General features: G+C 46.1%; 1 protein-coding gene across 1 annotated transcript in view; it reads right to left on the bottom strand.

Moving 5' to 3' along the window:
• Nucleotides 1–2461, bottom strand: part of SMARCAD1 (SNF2 related chromatin remodeling ATPase with DExD box 1) — a 193097-nt gene extending 190636 nt beyond the window's left edge. Inside the window, exon 1 of the mRNA XM_073601046.1 lies at nucleotides 2316–2461. The gene's annotated coding sequence lies outside the window, so the exon portion shown is untranslated. The remainder of the gene's footprint in view (nucleotides 1–2315) is intronic.
• Nucleotides 2462–21570: the final 19109 nt, after the last annotated feature.

Below are 21570 nucleotides of genomic sequence, written 5' to 3'. Positions count from 1 at the left end.
GCTGAGGGACTGGTCTAACATCAGGTCTACTCTCTCCTTATGATTGACAGCAGGAAGTAGGTGAATTCTATAGCCATTAGCAGGCTGTCTATTGGCTGTGGACCTGTGGGGGGTTGGTAGGAGTAAAACAATCACGTGGGGGGGCTTATCAGCACTGACATCAATGCTAGGCATCACTGTGGTGTCCACTGGCGGCAATGCTGGGGGGGGGGGGGGGGGCCACTGTCGCTCCCACCGGCGCCAATGCTGGGGGGCCACTGTGGCGCCCACCGGCGGCAATGCTGGGGGGGCCACTGTCGCATCCGCTGAGGCCAATGCTGGAGGTTAAATGTGCATCCACTGCCACCACTGCTGGGCACAATTATCACGTCCATTGACACCATTGCTGGGCACGATTATCACGTCCATTGACACCATTGCTGGGCACGATTATCACGTCCATTGACACCATTGCTGGGCACGATTATCACGTCCATTGACACCATTGCTGGGCACGATTATCACGTCCATTGACACCATTGTTGGGCACGATTATCACGTCCATTGACACCATTGTTGGGCACGATTATCACGTCCATTGACACCATTGTTGGGCACGATTATCATGTCCATTGACACCATTGCTGGGCACGATTATCATGTCCATTGACACCACTGTTGGGCACGATTATCACGTCCATTGACACCACTGCTGGGCACGATTATCACGTCCATTGACACCATTGCTGGGCACGATTATCACGTCCATTGACACCATTGCTGGGCACGATTATCACGTCCATTGACACCATTGCTGGGCACGATTATCACGTCCATTGACACCATTGCTGGGCACGATTATCACGTCCATTGACACCATTGCTGGGCACGATTATCACGTCCATTGACACCATTGCTGGGCACGATTATCACGTCCATTGACACCATTGTTGGGCACGATTATCACGTCCATTGACACCATTGTTGGGCACGATTATCATGTCCATTGACACCATTGCTGGGCACGATTATCATGTCCATTGACACCACTGCTGGGCACGATTATCATGTCCATTGACACCACTGCTGGGCACAATTATGTCCATTGACACCATTGCTGGGTACGATTATCATGTCCATTGACACCATTACTGGGAGTTCTTGTTGCATCCACTGCCACCAATGCTGGGCATCATTATCGCATCCACTGTCACCAATGCTAGGGGTTAATTTTGCCTCCACTGACACCAATGCTAGGGGTTAATTTTGCCTCCACTGACACCAATGCTAGGGGTTAATTTTGCCTCCACTGACACCAATTCTAGGGGTTAATTTTGCATCCACTAACACCAACGGGGGGTTGGTTGATTGCAACCATTGACATCAATGAAGGGGCTTATTTTACTTCCGCTTCTTTCAGCATGCAAATATATGCAGCAGAACCAAAATTTTGGGGTGCTGAGGTGTCACTGCTTTTTCATTTTGAATGCGCTACCTAACTTGACATAATACATGAGCAGCACCGCATAATCACGAATTTCCAAGTGTGGAGACACACTTGAAAGTCAGTACCTCTACGGATCGGGAAATGTCTCACTGCCAGTTATTAGCTCCACGCAGTGTAAGCTTCCTGGCGAGCTCGGGCACATGGAGCTGTGAACATGCCTGAGCCCATCCTTATTGACCACCACTGATCTAGATCAATGGTTTCTGAATCCCCATCAGCCTAGGTTCATCACTCCTTGGCCGCTGAGATATCCGTGTGGCGGCTGAAGCGGTGGGGAGGCAGCTCAGCTGCACGGAGGATGGAGTGTCTGCATGGATGCCCTGGGCTCAATGTGCCTTCACACATGGTGCTTACCACTAATTCATGATCCTGTTTCCAGTGTGAACATGAATCTGTGACCCGCACCCACATTTGTCATGCAGGGGTGATTTGTGAAGAGTCTAGACACTGTGATTGAATCTCCCTCTACTATTGGGCCTGTGAAGAATGCACGGTACTGGTTACATAATTCTCTATGACAGAGAGCTGGCTGGGCCTTGACTTCTCCAGCACACACGCACGCTATGGCGATTACATGACTCGGTCACCAGCAGAAGCTCCCATTACAAACAACCAATGAGTTTATTCCCATTCCAGAGCCCACACAAGACCTATGCTGCCCATAGACAGTCCCCCCCGGTGGTATTGCTGTGTCAGCTCTTCTCACCCACACACAAAGAGCTACCGGCGCCTTGTCACATTCATAGTCCGTGTGAGCGGCGGGACTCGGAGCACCGAGCTGTTCTCCGTTCACACACAGCCATCACCACACAATCCGCTCTCTTCTCACCTCCTTCTACCTTCCCGCGGCTTCCAGGGTCTCCGCAAACCTGCGCAGCCTGATGACGACACCGTCCAGGCCGGGGACTGGGACAGGCGCCTGAATGACGTCAGCACGCTGAGCTGTTTCGCTACGTTCCCATCTATTGGCGTCTTAGCGTGCAAATTGCTGTTCCTCGGTGATAGAGGAAGGAAGGGACCGCGTGTGGAGAATGGACCTTGGAGGGGAGCTGGCCTGTCATTGTGCTTAGGCTCGTCACACTGGATATTTATTTGCAGCAAAGTCATCTGACCATGGCTGTGAAATGAAATGCATAGCAATAGCAACATTCACTTCAGCCCTGGAAGATTTACCCCCTTTATGACCAAATAACCGCAGAGGTGATTGAATACCACCAAAAGAAAGCCATATTTGTGGGGGAAAAAAATGACATCAATTTTATTTGGGTACAGCGTCACACGACCGCACACTTGTCAGTTAAAATAGTGCAGTGCCATATCGCAAAAAATGGCATGGTTAGATTACTTTAAAGTGACACTAAAGGTACTTTTTTTTTAAAACAACGAACATGTCATACTTACCTCCACTGTGCAGTTCATTTTGCGCAGAGTGGCCCCCGATCCACCTGTTCTGGGGTCCCTCGGCGGCTTTCGCGGCTCCTCCCCACAATAGAAAACCCCCGCTGGGAAGCGCTCTCCCAAGGGGGTTACCTTGCGGGCGCGCTCCTGTGTCATATACTCGGCGTCCATAGCTGCCGAGTGTATGACCCGCTGCCCACGTCATTGGATTTGATTGACAGCAGCGGGAGCCAATGGCTGCGCTGTTATCAATCTATCCAATGAAGAGCCGTGGAGAGAGCGACGCGGGATCTCGTCCACAGAAATTCGGGGCTCAGGTAAGTAAAACGGGGGGGCTGGGGGGTCGGACACTGCAAGGTGTTTTTTCACCTTAATGCATAGGATGCATTAAGGTGAAAAAACACGAACCTTTACAACCCCTTTAACTGACAATTGCGCAGTTGTGCGATGCTGTAGGCAGATTGGACACTTTTGACACTATTTTGTGACCATTGACATTTATACAGCGATCAGAGCTAAAAATAGCCACTGATTACTGTGTAAATGTCACTGGCAGGGAAGGGGTTAACACTAGGGGGCGATCAAGGGGTTACATGTGTGTCCCAAGGAGTGTTTCTAACTGGGGGGATGGGACTACCTGGAGGAGGAGACATATCGCTGTTTATAACCAGTATAAACAGCAGATCTGTCTCCTCTCCCCTGACAGAACGGAGATCTGTCTGTTTACATTGACAGATCTCTGTTCTGTCTCTCTCAGGAGCAATCGCGGGTGCCCGGCAGGCATCGGCTCTGTCGCTGCACGCCCCCTAGTGGTCTTAAAGCAGCTGACCTGCAGCTATGGCGATTTGTCCAGGAGAGCCAACTTGCCGCAGTATAACGACGGCGGCTGGTCAGCTACTGGCTAACATGATAAACAATGTGATCACAGTTATTTTGAATCTGTTTTCCAATCATGGTAAAATTAATGTACTTCTACAGGCGACTTCCATAGTGCTTATCTATAAGGATATACATGACTCCTGCATGTATCCTTACCTGTCAAAAATCACCCCTTTAGCTGTTTGGAGCCCTGCAATACTCCGGATTCTGTGGGCAGGTCTGTTGTCTGGTGCTCGGTGGGTGGAGTCTTGATGTCAGTAGACTCCCCGCCCACCTCTACACTCCCCTTGGCCAGGCATCAATATTTCTTACACTGAACTTCTGCTGGTCTTGTGGATTATGCCCCATGATCACTAACATCCAGTCAAAACCCAGGAAAGGCACCACATGACTTCAGCATGTCCAATCATGCTGAGGTGTGGAGTAGCCAATCCTGGGAGAGCTGGAGAAAAAAGGAGGGGAGATGTGAAGTACACAGAATACCTCTCACACTGTGCATGAGATAAGGAAATCGCCTGTCAGTCACAGCAAGGGAGAAGAAATGGACACCTATTTCTCTGTGTGTCAGTTTTAAAAGAAGAAAGATAGGGGATTGCTCACAGCTGGATTAACTCTTTGTGGCAAGACTGAGCACAGAAATTACATCCTATACTGTACAAGGTACAAGCCTTAATTAAGCCTTAATTAAATATTTCTTTGGGGGGTTTACATCCACTTTAATATTAATACCATTTTACATTTAAGTGAAGAGTTCACGGGGCACTAAATCTGATCCCTCACCGATCGCTCAGTTCTCTCCTCTGCTCTGAGCAGAAAGCAATGACTGTCAGTCAGTGGCACTCTGGTCTGCCCCTCCAACCATCAATGAAGTGCTGGGCTGTGGAGAGGGCGGGTTCGGCTGGCTCAACCTTTCAGTGAAACACTCAGAGGCTGAGCCAGGTGCCGATTCAGGCTTCTGGTGGATCCCGACCATATGGTTGGGACCTTTTCAGCCCCTGGACAGATTTTTGGACTCCTGTTGGTTAAAAACAGGTCAGAGGAGTGCAGAACTAACTGCACTTCTGTGATCCATAGGAGAAGTATAGCCAAAAAAGCTTTGGCTATACTTCTCTTTTAAAGAGATGGTACTTGTGTATTTGAAATTAGAGCATGACATAGAAACTGTCACTCAAGTTTTAGTTTCTGTGTCCATCTGTGATCCTGTGTGGAGTTCCTGCTTCTCACTGGAGGCTTCATCAGTTCCCCATAGTGGCGGTGTGTGTTTCCCCCGCATAGCAACTGTGCCAGTCCTGCCAAACCACCTACAGCTTAAAGCGGAGGTCCACACAATTTTTTAACTTCTCCTTATCCCCATCAGCGCTATGAACAGATGCTCAAATGAAAAGAAAAAAAAAATGTTGGTGCTGTATTTACTGTAGAATCTGTCTGTATTGTGGCACTTCCTGTTCGTCATTCCTGCGGGAGTAGGCGTGTATATTTGTTTTCCCCTGAGGTGCACTGTCTCCTGGGAGCTAAGTGTCATGCTTCTCATGAGTCAGTGCGGAACGCCGCCGCAAAATCCAGTTGCTCTGATGATATGGGTCCCCCGTCGGATAATGCCCGGGCTGGACTGCTCATGCGCAGCCGAAAATTGCAGAGGATGAACCGCTGCTTATCATCCTCTGAGATTTTCGGCGGTACCGTTTGCGCATGCGCCTGCGCAGTCCAGCCCGGGCATTATCCGACGGGGACCTATATCGACAAGACAGTGAACATGCGTGGGAATGAGCAGCATTCACCGTATCCTGGAAATCAATACTTGTGGGCTTCATATGCCCACAAACAAAATGGAATCGGCCATCATAAGATTTTATAAGTTAATTTTATAATCGAAAATGGACATCGGGGGAATAAATACACCAAACAAGTGAGTGTTATATACAGTGCCGATCCTGACCTTCCTGGGGCCCTAAGCAAAATTCTGCTAAGGGGCCCTCTACCTGACCCATGATGCCGTGAGCTATGTAAACCATTTGCCATTGCCGCACAGTCACACCTGACAGAGTCTCCCCTACATCAGGGTCCCCAGAGAGCCTCCCCCTACATTAGGGTCCCCAGAGAGCCTCCCCTTACATCAGGGTCCCCAGAGAGCCTCCCCCTACATTAGGGTCCCCAGAGAGCCTCCCCTTACATCAGGGTTCCCAGAGAGCCTCCCCTTACATCAGGGTCCCCAGAAAGCCCCTCCTTACATCAGGGTCCCCAGAGAGCCCCCCTTACATCAATGTCCTCAGAGAGCCCCTCCTTACATCAGGGTCCCCAGAGAGCCTCCCTACTTACATCAGGGTCCCCAGAGATTCTCCCCTTATATCAGGGTCCCTAGAGAGCCTCCCCTTACATCAGGGTCCCCAGAGAGCCCCTCCTTACATCAGGATCCTCAGAGAGCCCACCCCTTACACCAGGGTCCCCAGAGAGCCTCCCCTACATTAGGTTCCCCAGAAAGCCTCCCCTTACATCAGGGTCCCCAGAGAGCCTCCCCTTACATCAGGGTCCCCAGAAAGCCCCTCCTTACATCAGGGTCCCCAGAGAGCCCCTCCTTACATCAGGATCCTCAGAGAGCCCACCCCTTACACCAGGGTCCCCAGAGAGCCTCCCCTACATTAGGTTCCCCAGAAAGCCTCCCCTTACATCAGGGTCCCCAGAGAGCCTCCCCTTACATCAGGGTCCCCAGAAAGCCCCTCCTTACATCAGGGTCCCCAGAGAGCCCCCCTTACATCAGGGTCCCCAGAGAGCCTCCCTACTTACATCAGGGTCCCCAGAGATTCTCCCCTTATATCAGGGTCCCTAGAGAGCCTCCCCTTACATCAGGGTCCCCAGAGAGCCCCTCCTTACATCAGGATCCTCAGAGAGCCCCCCTTACACCAGGGTCCCCAGAGAGCCCCCCCCCCTACATTAGGGTCCCCAGAAAGCCTCCCCTTACATCAGGGTCCCCAGAGAGCCCCCCTTACATCAGTGTCCTCAGAGACCCCCTCCTTACATCAGGGTCCCCAGAGAGCCTCCCTACTTACATCAGGGTCCCCAGAGATTCTCCCCTTATATCAGGGTCCCTAGACAGCCCCTCCTTACATCAGGATCCTCAGAGGCCCCCCCCTTACACCAGGGTCCCCAGAGAGCCCCCCCTTACACTAGGGTCCCAAGAGAGCTTCCCCTTACATTAGTGTCCCCAGAGAGCCTTCCCTCTTACATTAGTGTCCTCAGAGAGCCCCTCCTTACACAGGGTCCCCAGAGAGCCCCCCCTCTTACATTAGTGTCCCCAGAGGACCCCCTCTTACATCAGTGTCCCCAGAGGGCCCCGTCCTTATATTAGTGTCCCCAGAGGCCCCCCTCTTACATCAGTGTCCCCACAGGGCCCCATCCTTACATTAGTGTCCCTAGAGGCCCCCCTCTTACATCAGTGTCCCCAGAGGGCCCCTTCCTTACATTAGTGTCCCCAGAAAGCCCCCCCTCTTACATCAGGGTCCCCAAACAGCTCACTCCCCCCCCCCTTGCAGAGGTTCCCCTGTACCTGGCTGGTGGAGGTGGGAGGTGGCGATTGGCAGCTCTATGGTGTCCACAGGCAGGGGGATCTCCCTGGGGCTTGTAGTTCTATCTCCGAATGTATACAGCGGAGAGAGGAGGGGCCTCTGACCCGGGCATCAGCAACAGTGTTCAAGCAGAGTGAAAGTGAAACTGATACCTGCCCGGGTCAGAGTCCCCTCCCTTTTTCTCTCCACTGTATACACTGACACTCGAGAGAGTACTACAAGCCCCAGGGAGATCCCGCCACCCACACAGGCACCAAAGAGCTGCCGTTCGCTGCCTTCCACCTCTCCCCACTGCACTTTGCACTATGCGCTATGATACGAGGGGGGGCGGGGCCTCGAGTAATTTGCGGGGCCCTAAGCAGCTTGCGTAGTGAGCGGATAGGGCGGATCGGCTCTGGTTATATAGTGTTTAGCAAAGTGTCAGAATGGCTAAAAAAAAAAAAAAAAAAGAATGGTCAGCGGACCTCCGCTTTAACTTTCTTCCCTCAGTTACATGCCCCAAATTCTCCTGTGCTTGTGAGTGCATAAATGATTGTTTTAACATGTTTATTTAATAAAATGGACCTACTACACTATACGGCAACAAAGAATAGCGCCGGTGGGACTTTAAGGCCCCTTTCACACTGGGGCGGTGTCGGCGGTAAAGCGGCGCTATATTTAGCGCCGCTTTACCGTCCTTTTAGTGGCAGTATTCGGCCACTAGCGGGGTGGTTTTAACCCCCGCTAGCGGCCGAAAAAGGGTTAAAACCGCCCGCAAAGCGTCGCTGCAGCAGCGCTATGCCGGTGGTATAGCCGCTCCATAGATGCCGCTAGCAGGACTTTTTTCAGCGTCCTGCCAGCGCACTGCTCCAGTGTGGAAGCCCTGGGGGGGGGGGGGGCTTTCACATTGGAGAGACTGCAGCGGCTGTTTTAGGGCGCTTTTCAGGCGCTATTTTAAGCGCTGTAGCGCCTGCAAAGCGCCCCAGTGTGAAAGGGGTCTAAATGAGGTGAGCACAAAAAGGTCACTGGCAACACCAGACCATTTTCTCTTTGTAGACTACACTATACGGCTGCTTGGCACCCCTCTCCTTTTTTTGTGTTTTTGTAGATAGTGGTTCCCCAGCCTGATGTGAAGAGGCAGCTTAGATTCAGCCCTCACTAGTGTCTTATGTCTGGTTATGGACACCTCTAGGATTTGATCTATTTTGTTTTCATTTACTATGATACGTTTTTACTCTTTATCTCATCTGCAGAGTGTTTGTGGTACTTTTAGACTAACCTGCAACATATAATTATCTACAATAATCACCACACTCAGCGTGTTTCACGGATCCCATTAATTTATTTTGGGTTACATTCCCCTGGGGTTTGTGATCCCTTGGTGGTGGAGGCAATTTTCTTTTGTCTTTTTTTGTATAGAACAATAATATTGTGAAACTGTGAAAACATTCTAGTGTGCTTTCATTCACAGAACAATCTTCTTCTGGTAAAATTTTACAATTTGTTTTCATTCCTGAGCTCAGAGTAAAACATTTTCACACTGATACATTGTGTACTTTTACCTTACTGGCCAGTGCACAGTTCTCTGCATTATTATTTCGTGCATTATTAAAATACCAGCTGCTCACACCAGGTGATAAATAACAAATGTATGTGTTTTTTGGTGAATTGATGTCACGATAGCCTGGAGTTTTCCTGCTTGTGTAATGCTTACTTCCTTACTGCAGTGGTTCCCCTAGACCTGTGATTCCTTTCACATGTGGTGTTTGGCTTTTGTGCTCAGTTATGGGCTTGATCTGCTAATCTGTGGGTTTTCTATTTCTTTTCCCTTCTATCATTTCCTAGCCTGCTTCCCTGTTTGCTTCCCTATATAAGACATGCTCAGTGCAGCCCGTGTTGCCTGAGCAACTTCCTAGTTCTCAGAGCTCCTGTACGCCCACTATTATGTGTATTCAGTGTCTGACTTCCCGTGTACCGACCCCCAGATCATTTTGCCTGGCTGCTGCCCACCCTGTCCTCTTGTTTCCTGGATTTCCTTCTGTCTCCTTCCATTTGTGTTCTTCACACACAAGTGATCTCCGCATTTTCAGCTGGCATATGAGTGCGCAGGGCAGTGGCGAAATTATAGGGGTCACTGAGGTTGCCATGGCGACCGTGCCCCTTGCTGCAGGGGGCCCTTGAGGGCCCCCTGTATACGGTACTTTGATAGGAGGAGCGGAGGAGGAGCTCCCCGATCCTAAGCCGAACTGTAATCGGCACTGTGCGGGGAGCTCGTCACATTGATTACAAAGTGAAAGCACAGTGTGTGCTCCCCCTACAGTGCAGTACCCGGCAGGAAGAGCTAAGGTAAAGAAAGGACTGCCGTTTTTTTATCTACTGTATGTGTGTTTATATGTATGTGCATGTATGTATGTGTGTGTGTGTGCATGTGTTGTTTGTGTGCACGTATGTGTGTTTATATGTGTGTGTGCATGTATGTATATGTGCATGTATGTATATGTGTACGTGTGCTCATGTGCATGTATGTATATGCGCATGTATGTATGTGTGTGCATATATGTGTATGTGTTTATATCAGTGGCGGTGCGTCCATAAGTCCATCTCTCCAGCCACCTCTCTATCACAAATAGATAGATTCATGCATTGCATGAATCTATCCATGGCCGCCACTTCCCCCCCTATTCAGGCGCCCGGCCCCTTTTCGGACGCCGGGCACCTGAATTACACTGGCAGGGGTGTCTTTGAAGCACTAATAGGCTTCAAAATAGGTGAACTGCAAGTGCCATGCTTGGCGCTCACAGTCCATCCAGGTGTGTTAGAAAAGCGAATAAATATTCGCTTTCCTAACACTGAACCGCCTCTCCACCAATCAATTGGGTCTGTTACCCGTCACCTGAGTGGCTGAAAGGACAGGCGCCGCTATTGGATGCCTATCAGGAGGAGAGGATGGGAGGAGATGCATGGAGTATCCTGCTCTTCGCTGTCACCCGCTGCCCCACCGAGACAGGGTAAGTGCCGGGCAGACTGCGAGCGGGCAGGGGGGTCACAGTGGCAGCATTTGATGGGCACAGTGGCTGCGTTTGATGGGCACAGTGGCTGCGTCTGATAGGCACAGTGGTCGCAATTGATGGGCACAGTGGCTGCGTTTGATGGGCACAGTGGCTGCGTTTGAGGGCAGAGTGGTGGCAATTGATGGGCACAGTGGCTGCGTTTGATGGGCACAGTGGCTGCGTTTGATGGGCACAGTGAGGCTGCAATTGATGCGTTTTTTTTTAAGAATTTTTCAGTTTGCTCACTGTTCCCTCAGGCGCTTACGTATTAAGTTTTTTATTTCCCGTGACCGACCTATGTTCTACCTGCCCTGAGAATACAACCCAGTTAGCGGACTCTTTGATAATGACTTCGTGTATGATCTCGTTGTCATTTTGGCGTTTCTCATTATTCATATTTTCGCGAGCACTTTATTCCTATGTATCTTCTATTTTCAAATTGTGCTCTGGGTTCCTGGGCCCCTGGTCCATCGGTACAGCTAGATCCCAGAAGGGGTGCTGGTGGTGGGGGGCCCGGTGACCTTAGAGTATCCTTTTTTTTTATATATAGAGGAATATTTGACTATCACTGTATTTACTACTCATATCCTTTGTACACATATTCTTCCATGTATCCGATGAGCATTTTGTTCCATTTTTTTTTTTTGTCGTTTGTATTGTGATATTACTTCAATCAATTTACTTTTAAACTTTAAAAAAAAAAAATAAATAATTTTTCAGTTTGCTTACGGCCCCCCAAAAATCTTGAGCACCAGCTGCCACTGGTTTATGTGTGTGTGCATTTGTGCAAATGCTTTTGACAGCCAGTAAAGAGGCAATATGTTGCCCCCTGACTGCCTGTTTTAACCCCTTAAATGCATCATCACTATGTTGCAACTGCATGCAATGCACACAGTTACAGGGTGGTTGCAGTGCAGCCCCATTCACCTAGGGGTGTACTTCAAGGGTGCCCTGACTGGAAAAAAATTGAGAAACACCGACATAGAGGAACCGATCTCTCCATTTTCCTCCTGCAGCCACTGAATGCCTGTGGGAGGGAGAGGAGGAGAAGCTGGTCGAAATAGAGAAATCGGTTCCTTTATATGCAGCCACCCACTTGCAACCGGGCCCTGATGTTCCGCCATCGGGCTCGGAGAAAAGAGCCCTGTCCGGGGGTCAGGGGGGCCCTCCATGGTTTCTTGCATCGGGGCCCTGAAGGTTCTAGTTACGCCTCTGGTGCAGGGGGTGTGCCAGGTGTGTCTGAGCACACCCTAATCACTATGTGTAGTGCCGATTCCCCCTACTGCGTGTGCTTCCTCCATGTTGGCCCCCCGCCCCGCAGTGCTGCTGCCTTTCCTCTCCCCCAGCTGCTGCGGGGGATGTTTCAGCATGTAGAGTGGGGGAAGGGGCTAGTAAATATGTAATTTGTCAGCGCCTTCATTTTCTAAATGAACACAGTGAACACACCGACTCGCTGTGTTCAATCTTAACTGACGCATAGTAAACTGTGTTTACTATGCTTCAATTTGTGAATGAACAGAAGGCTGCTCAGCACAGAGCACTTCCCTTTCATTCACTCTCCGGTGCAGCTGAGGCTGCAAAGAAAGACATGTGTGTTTGAGTTTTGGGGTACACACCCTAATGCAATATGTCAGCTGGGCATACCTGGGGGCTGCGACCTGGTTCCAGCTTGCTGCAAGTCCATCCTCACCATCAGGTACCCCGATGAAGAAGCAGGCTGGGGCTTAGACTGCGCTGGGGAACCTAGAGTTAGCATTCTACAAATACTCACTACAATGAAAGCCTGACGGATGACTTTAGTGAGTTTGTGCGGTATTTACATCACATTTTTAACAAATGTACGGTACTTACCTAACATTCAATATTTTACTTTTATGAGTTGACTCTTTTATTTTCTCATGTGATATTTCTGAAAAATGAGTCATGTGACATTCATAACGAAATGCAGAATCCTTTAGTGAATGGACTCCTTTGAGTGCTTTGGAATTACAGCCCTTTATACACCCTACTGTCTATAATGTAGTGGAAAAGTAGAAAGACCTAATGGAATTCTGTAAAATAGAGTAGCTATATTGATGTCAGAAACAGAAAACTATGGCCTGAATGCCCCCTAATATTTTTATATTACATTAGAGTGACACCTAATGGAAATACTGGACTTTCTCCCTGTAAGATTTTGTTTGGCAGTTTCAATCTAATCTGTAGTCAAAAGTCAGGTAGGGTTCAGAGAATAGTGCAATTTCCGATCCAAGGTTGTCAACAAGGGAATCCAAACAGCAGAACAGGACAAACAAATGGGCAGCTTGAGCACATGTAACCAGCGCTATTACAGGCATTAGACTGCAGGCTTGGCTGGTTTAAATCAGGTTTGGTCTCCACCCAGAAACTGGCCACATCAATCACCTTGCAGGTGGAAAAACAGACAGAGATGCATCATAGACAAAACTAGGATGCTGGAATAAGACCAGCAGCTGTTAAAGAACAGGAGTGTTTACACGCTCCTGACAACTTGCTTATATTTTTCTTAGCAGTTGAAGTCCTCCACTTAAAGATCGTAAACACTAAAGCCAGGTGACTAGCTGGTTGTTAAAAAGATATATAAATCAGTGGCGGCCGCTCCCTTAGGGGCACAGGGGCGCCACCCCCCACCCACTTGTGTGACAATAGCAAATGAATATTCAATCTTGTCTTCCTCATTCTCCTCCCGGCCAATCAGGAAGCCCCTATTGGCCAGAGAGTCTTAGGACTCCCTGGCCAATCGTGTCTCAGGACACACTTCCGGTTCCTGTGCGGCCGGGAGGAGAATGTCTCTCTGTGTGCTCGCCGGGAGAATCGGTCCGAGTGGCCCCAGCTCTTCCTTCCCCCTGCCTCCATAAGGTAAGGCATCCACTGTCTGTCTCCTGTGCGGGGGGGGGTTGTGCTGAGGGATCTCTGCCGTCTGTCTCCCGCGGGGGTGTGCCGGGTGATCTCCACCATTCGTCTCCTGGGAGGGGGGAGGGAAAATGGTGGGAGATCGCCACTGTCAGCCTCCCTTGGGATGGGAGGGGTGGTGATGTTCGCCGTCTGTCTCCCGAGAGGGGTGGGGGGGGGTTTGATGTTAGTTTGTGCCCCCGCCCCCCCCCATTGTGAGGACCAGCCGCCACTGTATATGATGAAATGTTTGGAGTCACAATACAAAGCGTGTACAACTGAAAAAACTTGAAGGGAAAGTCACCTGGACCTACGCCAGACTCTGCAAGAAGTTTGTAACGTAAAATATCTCTATGTTTTATTTAGTTTTCTCTAGGAAACAAAGCCTGCGATACTAATCAATTTATTCAAGTACTTTAATTGTAGGGGATGTACCACCAATTAGGTGGTACCTTACCCCTTCAAAACTCCACACTTACTACCCATCCATCTCTCCAAATTGTTTTAGGGGATGCCCAGATTCTGGTACCCTCTTACACATATTTTGGAGTTGCAATCATATTAATCATATATGGCACAAAGCAATTGGATTAATAGAACAATCTTCTAAACAAAAAATTACCCTCTCTCCTCAGATATGCTTGCTATATGCCAATATACCAGGCATACCCTCCCCCTGTATGAGACTATTCCACTCCCTGTGCAGTTCAATACACTGGATGACAGCCTATAATTGGAAATCTAATAATCTATCATGGTAACAAGTAATAAACAGAATGGAACTTCTCAAACTTTCTGAGTGGATTTATCACACCCTTAATGATACTATCCATATTCACAAAAAGAAATGGTCTTATTGGAACCCAACCTAATCATCATTAATATAATATTATCATATTTACCTATAACCTTATGCTAATGCTATAATATGCTATATATTGTTCTTGTATAAGCTTATTTTCATTGTCCACTACTATACTCGTTACACATTGTTAAATAACCTTTTTCCTAAGATACATTTTATTGTACCAATGTTATACATTACTTATAACTATACCTATTGTCTGTTTACCTAAACTTCCAAATAAAACTGTTGTAAACATAATTGTAGGGGATGAAAAAGAGTATATTTAATACAATCTAAATAGTAATTTAGCCATGTTAAAGTCAATTTGTCTTTTTTTGGCTTCCATTTTACGTTGTATGTAGAATTGCCTGTTTCAACTATGTAGGGTAGGTTCTAATAAGAACTTGTTATTTTTTTGTATAGATGAGTCTAAGTTAAGTTAAGTTTGTTCTCCTACAAATAATCTACAAGGCCATTCTGGCCACAGTATTTGGGTGTACAGCCAAATATTCTGTAAATATTATTTTCTCTCTTCTTTGTTTTTATGTACGGTGCATCCGGAAAGTATTTACATCGCTTTACTTTTTCCACATTTTATGTTACAGCCTTATTCCAAAATGGATAAAATTCATTATTTTTCTCAAAATTCTACAAACAATACCCCATAATGACAATGTGAAAGAAGTTTGTTTGAAATCTTTGCAAATTTATTAAAAGTAAACAACTAAAAAAAATCACGTGTACATAAGTATTCACAGCCTTTGCTTAATACTTTGTTGAAGCACCTTTTGCACCAATTACAGCCTCAAGTCTTTTTGTGTATGATGCTACAAGCTTGGCACACCTATTTTTGGGCAGTTTCTCCCATTCTTTGCAGGACCTCTCAAGCTCCATCAGGTTGAATGGGGAGCGTTGGTGCACAACCATTTTCAGATATCTCCAGAGATGTTCAATCGGGTTTAAGTCTGGGCTCTGGCTGGGACTCCAGCACATTCACAGAGTTGTGCCGTAGACACTTCTTTGTTATCTTGGCTGTGTGCTTAGCGTTGTTGTCCTGTTGGAAGAACCTTCACCCCAGTCTGAGGTCCAGAGCGCTTTGGAGCAGGTTTTTATCAAGGATGTCTTTGAACATTGCTGCATTCATCTTCCCCTCAATCTTGACTAGTCTATCAGTTCCTGCTGCTGAAAAACATCCCTACAGTATGACACCGCCACCACCATGCTTCACTGTAGGGATGGTATTGGCCAGGTGATGAGCGGTGCTTGGTTTCCTCCAGACATGACTCTTGCCATTCAGGCCAAAGAGTTCAATCTTTGTTTCATTAGGCCAGAGAATTTTATTTCTAGTAGTCTGAGAGTCCTTCAGGTGCCTTTTGGCGAACTCCAGGTGGGCTGTCATGTGCCTTTTACTGAGGAGTGGCTTCTGTCTGACCACTCTACCATACAGGCCTGATTGGTGGAGTGCTGCAGAGACGGTTATTCTTCTGGAAGGTTCTCCTCTCTCCACAGAGAAATGCTGGAGCTCTGTCAGAGTGACCATCTTGGTCACCTCCCTGACTAAGGCCCTTCTCCCCCGATCGCTCAGCTTGGCCAGGAGGCCCGCTCTACAAAGAGTCCTGGTGGTTTCAAACTTCTTTCATTTACAGATAATGGAGGCCACTGTGCTCATTGGGACCTTCAACTTTTCTGTACCCTTCCTCAAGTCTGTTCCACTATACAGTCCTGCCTCTGAAATCTACAGACAATTCCTTGGACTTCATGGCTTGGTTTGTGCTCTGACATGCACTGTTAAGTGTGGGACCTTATATAGACAGGTGTGTGCCTTTCCGAATCATGTCCAATCAACTGAATTTACCACAGATGGACAATCAAGTTGTAGAAACATTTCAAGGATGATCGGTGGAAACAGGATGCACCTAAGATCAATTTTGAGTGTCATGGCAAAGGCTGTGAATATATTTGTACATGTGATTGTTTTCTTTTTTCTTTTTTTAATAAATTCGCAAAGATTTCAAACAAACTTCTTTCACATTGTCATTATGGGGTATTGTTTGTAGAGTTTTAGGCTGTAACATAACAAAATGTGGAAAAAGTGAAGCGCTGTTAATACTTTCCAGATGCACTGTAAGTTTTAATCACAATAAAAGGTCATTTTATAGTGACGTAGCTGCTCTCATTATTTAGCTTCTCCCCAATTGAGTTTTCCAGCATTCGGGAGAAGATGGCAGGGTTAAAAGTTATAGCAGGTATTGTCAGTGATTAAAGGTAAAATATTGATCAAAAGGGGAAAAGATGTGAAATACATTTTCAAATCTTTATATACATGCATTTAATTTTGTATGCTTTGTCGACTGCAGCTAATGTCCTTAGCAGCATACTATCTCTTCAGGCACATTCCTTAGCCCTTGATAAATAACTATCCTGCCTATTTACTGCTTGAAATTGTAATAATAATGTGATACTTATGTAAGCATGGTTATAAAAAAAAAACAAAAAACTCAAATGCACCAAATAAGCTGGACAGTTATGTGGAAATATGCTGGGTGTATTGTTTTTGTGTCTGTTCTGTACTGCAAAAGGTATTATTAGTTTGTAACCACTGATTAATATTAGGATAGGAGTTGCCTATCTATAAAATTTCCAAGACAGTTCTCATGATGGATGCCAGCCTCTCATGCTGGAAAGGAGTCTTTGGGATGGAAAAGGTCGAATAGACTTGGTCATGAAAGAAGTCCAAACTTCCCATCAAGGTTTTGGAACTAAGAGCAATTGGCCTGTCCCTTCATTACTGGACCAACCAGTTTTAGGGACCACCAATGCAGGTACAGTTGGACAACATCACATCCGTGGCTTACATCAGCCATCAGAACAGCACAAGTAGTAGCACAGCCCTAAGTGAGTCAGATTTAGTTCTGGCCTGTGCTGAAAGGCTTGTTCTGGGCTTGTACACTGTTCATTTTTTAAGTAGACTATCAGCAGGTGGACTTCTTCAGTCGTAAATGCCAGGATGCAGGGGAATGGTACAAACTAAATAAATAAATGGCAGCACTCCAGACAGCTAGCTTTTAAAGTGTTATATGTTTGTGAAAGAAAGCATCATATAAAAACATAACAATACATTTTTGTACATAAACAAGATCCCCCCACAGTTCCTCTACCTAGACAAGAAGAAGACTCTCAGCTACAAGCATCATATACATTTATTTGTCTTGGAACAGAGAGGAGATTCAGGCTAAAACTGCAGCAATTAACAACAACAGTTTTACTAATTTTGCAGGGGAACAGTCCCTGCTCATGAATTGTTTTGGAACGTCACCATTGGGGAATGAGAATCATGAATCTCCTGACATCCCACTTAAGCCACAAGCTGGACACGTTTGTGGCTAAGACAGGAAGTCCTTTAGCCCTTGCGGTGGATGAACTGGTGACCCAGTGGGATCAGTTGCACTTTATTTTTGCCTTCCTTCAAGGAGAAATTCTTCTTTGGCTGCTTCGCAGAATCAAGGTATGCAGCCAGCCAGTGTCCCTGGTCACTAACACAGCAGTACAATGTCACCAGACCAGTTCAGCCAGCTACAGTATCCCTGATCACTGCTACACCAGTCTTAGTGTCCCCATACCAGTGCAGCTAGCAACAGTGTTCCTGATTGTCAGCACACCAGTCCCAGTGTCACCAGACCAGTATTAACCAGCAACAGTGTTCCTGAGTGCTGCCACACCAGTTATAGAGTCTCAAGAACAGTGTAAGTAAGCAAAAATGTTCCTGAACACCGCCACACCAGTGTAAGCCAGCATGTGTTCCTGATCGGTGTCAAACCAGTACAGTGTTACTAGACCAGTGAAAGTCAGTAACAGTGTTCTTGATTGCCGCCATGAGTCCCAGTGTCACCAGACAGTAACAGTAAGGTCAATCCACAAAAGTATTTTGCATGTGATATTTGGGCCATGTGACACATTTAACCCAAATATTGCATGCGATATGGAAAATGTCAATTCACTGTAGGTTTATGTGGTATTTACTGCAAAAAATAAACCCTTGGTAAATACTGCATGGATCTAGGTAAAAATAAATTCACAAAAAAAAACATTCATTAAACAAATCGGGTTCTAGCCACATGCTAGTTAACTAGCTGGTGGTGTCCTTAACAACCAGTGAATAGCTGGTTGTTAAGGAAACGGCACCCACTGCCATTCTTATAAAGGAAGTAAAGATGGAAAGAGGAAAGATGGCCTCCGCACATCTATATGGCCTATGAGGCCCGGCGCGTCATGACATCACTTCCGGTTTATGGCCGATGTAAACAAGGCCAATTTTTTTTTTTAAAGCATCAGATCAATTTTTGGGGGGGGGGATTTGATGCTTTCCATTGTAGAGGAGAGATGTGGGGTTTTATAAACATTTTTTCGACCAGTTCTATATGTGTATAAGTGACATTAACACTTTATATGACATTTTCTCCACACCTCCTCTATATGACTTTTTTTTTGAGGTTGACAGTGGGGATAACAAATGTGTATGCAGAAAAGAGAGCGGTCAGAGTATAAGGGTGGGTTACAAAATCCTCACAGCAGCACTACCATTTCAGGTCCAGTTCACACTTGAGCGATTTGAAGCGCATTTCCAGAAGTGCTTCAACAATTTAACAATATTAAGATTCCGATTATATTTGATGGTGCTCATTCACAACTGTGCAATGTGTTTCTCAAAGCTTGTTGCTTGAAGCTCCTAAATGTACATGAGCTTCTTCGGGGCAGTCACACATTTTTGGATTCTTTAGACTTCAATGGGAGTCCCTGAAAAAGCATATAACCACATTTTTTGCCCAATTTCTTGCACCTTTGCAAAAAGCTGTTACTTTTTAATTACCAGGGAGTTGGGTTATACTTTTTAATTACCACTGGCTGGGTTATACAGATGTATCTCTGTTTCCTTCTTTTCTCACATGCACTATATAAGATATCTAAGTCTATGATATGGTGCGCTTGTGTAGTGGTCACCTTGCTGTGTGTTACTAAGTGAACCTGTTTATTGCAATATAGTTTATATACAGTACAGCTCCTGTTATTTTAGCTAACCCTGTCCCTTCTGGTCTTGGCTTCTTTAGCTAGTTTTAGCTCAGGGCTCAATAACCAGCATAGGCTGGATTCAGATTAGGCATCCGATGGCCACTTTTAGTAGTTAGAGCTCCGGTTGCATGACAGATTAGAAGCTACTAGGGACTAAGACCCAGAGTAGATAGTCTGACTCTGAGTTCCAGTGCCACACCACAGTTCCTGCTGGTGAGAAGCTGCATTCCAGGCTGGTTGGACAATGGCTGGAGGATCTCCCCATCACCGCTGATCATGTCTTCAGGTCTCTGACACCATAACAGATGCCACATTATGATTATCCTCAAACCAGGGCAATGAGAGACCACTCATGTGCCCCAAATCCCATAATAATGACAGCAGCATAATGGCATAATGGTTTGTGTTATTGTTTCAGAGATATGTTGCCGCCATTATTATGGGATTTAAGTGTGTTCACGACCGGGGTGTTGCTGAATTGGCGGCGTAGAGGCTAATTGGTTCGGCTTCCAGCCACTCACTCCCGATTGGCTGATTTTAAAGCCAGAAGGCACTATTTATAGTTTGGGAGCTGGCTCGCTTTTTGCGTTGCCTGCCAGACATATGTGATGGATATCTCCTTGCTGAGTAGATAGCTAATTAGATGCGGCCTCATCATTCGTCCACTCTTTTCTCAGCATTTTTTTAAATGGGTCTTTTTGACATTGCCCTTTTTTGTCTTCCCCTCCCACTTTTTGTTCCTTTTTTAGATCTTTAGCCACTCTTCCATGGCAATGGCTACTTTGTAAAAACAAAAATTTTGTCACCTGTGTAAGCTTCCATCAGTCCACTTTTGGTCTGGACATACTTTGTAAGTTATTATTTTTTTGTCCTGTTACTCTCAATGATATTCTTATCTAAGTTATTTAGGAATATATTACTCAGTACTATCACTGTTATTTATCTCCCGCCTACAGTATTTTTTATTACATCTGACGGGTCCATATCTCTTATTGGCAACTCTGGTGCTCATAGAACCCCAGGCCTTGTGACAGCCCCGTGAAGTGACATTCTTTGGCAGCAACATCTTTCTATATTGATAGTTTTACTTTTGGCGACTGTTTGTACTCGTTCGACATACTGTTCTAGGTCAGTTATTCTTGTATAATTACATACCACTGCTTTGATTTTACAATATCTGTACACAGTTATATGATATGCATCATTCGAACCTGCATGCTTGCACCCCTGAAGAAGAGATTTCTGTCTCTAAATGCGTCAGGTGTCACCATATGCTGTATTGACTTTATGTTCTATAATATTGTCTAGAAGTTCCTCTTTTGAATTCAGTCACTACTTCGTGTGTCATGTTGCTGCACTAAAGTCCCCATATTTAGAGGGTTTTGCTTTGTTTACATTGATTAATTTACTGATTAATTTCCCAGGAAGGGTATCCCCTATGTTCACAGGCCCTGCCCTGGGTGGAGGCACTACCAACTTTATCATTAAACCAACTCTTCCACTTAGCAAAGGTTCTGGTTCTCTTCTTTACCCTGTTAGAGGAAGGTCGTTTCTCATAAATCACCCACAAAAGGCAGGAAAATGGCAGAATATTATTCACCAGAATTGTGTGTGCTTACCCTACAGCTGATTTTTTCCTTATTTCATGCATTGTTCTTCACTGTGTCTTGGTGAAAAGGCAGCCGTCTTGTTAGAGGCAGGGCTTTGCATCTTCCCATCAGACATTCCAGTTGGGAGAACAGTGAACAGCACAGTACAGACATTACACAGACATTATCAAATCCCAATCCAAATCTTCAGAGACTAGCGGTCACAGACAATGTGCCCAAGATAACACTACAGATATACAACTGTATGCACAGGAATACTTAGGCACACTCACATACCAGGAAGTGTACTGATATTTTTTAGGAGAAAAGCAAAACGTAATTATATTTAGGGAATTATTTTTCCAGAAGCTGTTAAAGGCTGATCTGATATAAAAAAAAACATGACATTTGTTGCACAACCTTTAGCTAATTGCTGAAAATAAATGGTCTATGCAATTGTCAATTCGCCTATGCACCTAGAAAAATGTAGTATGGGCAGCAGCACTTCTTGAGCAAACTAATCTATTTGAGTTTTGAGGGAGCCTTCACTAGAGTGCTTATTTTAGCATTTTGCATAGATGTTCAACAGCATTCAGTTTAGGGCTCATCAAAATAGTCCAAAGTTTTATTGTTAAAGTGCTACTAAACCCACAACAATAAAATCAGTCTGTATATGCAGTAAGTGCTTATAAAGTGACAGCGCTGTGAACAATTCTTTTTTTTTATTACAAACTTTTTATTGAAAAAGTGTTGTTGTTTTACATGAATCATATGAAGTAACAATTGTAAAGGATATAGATATACC

This window comes from Aquarana catesbeiana, linkage group LG01 (assembly GCF_042186555.1).
Source record: "Aquarana catesbeiana isolate 2022-GZ linkage group LG01, ASM4218655v1, whole genome shotgun sequence".
Taxonomy (NCBI): Eukaryota; Metazoa; Chordata; class Amphibia; order Anura; family Ranidae; genus Aquarana; species Aquarana catesbeiana.
This window is presented reverse-complemented; position numbering and strand designations above follow the sequence as displayed.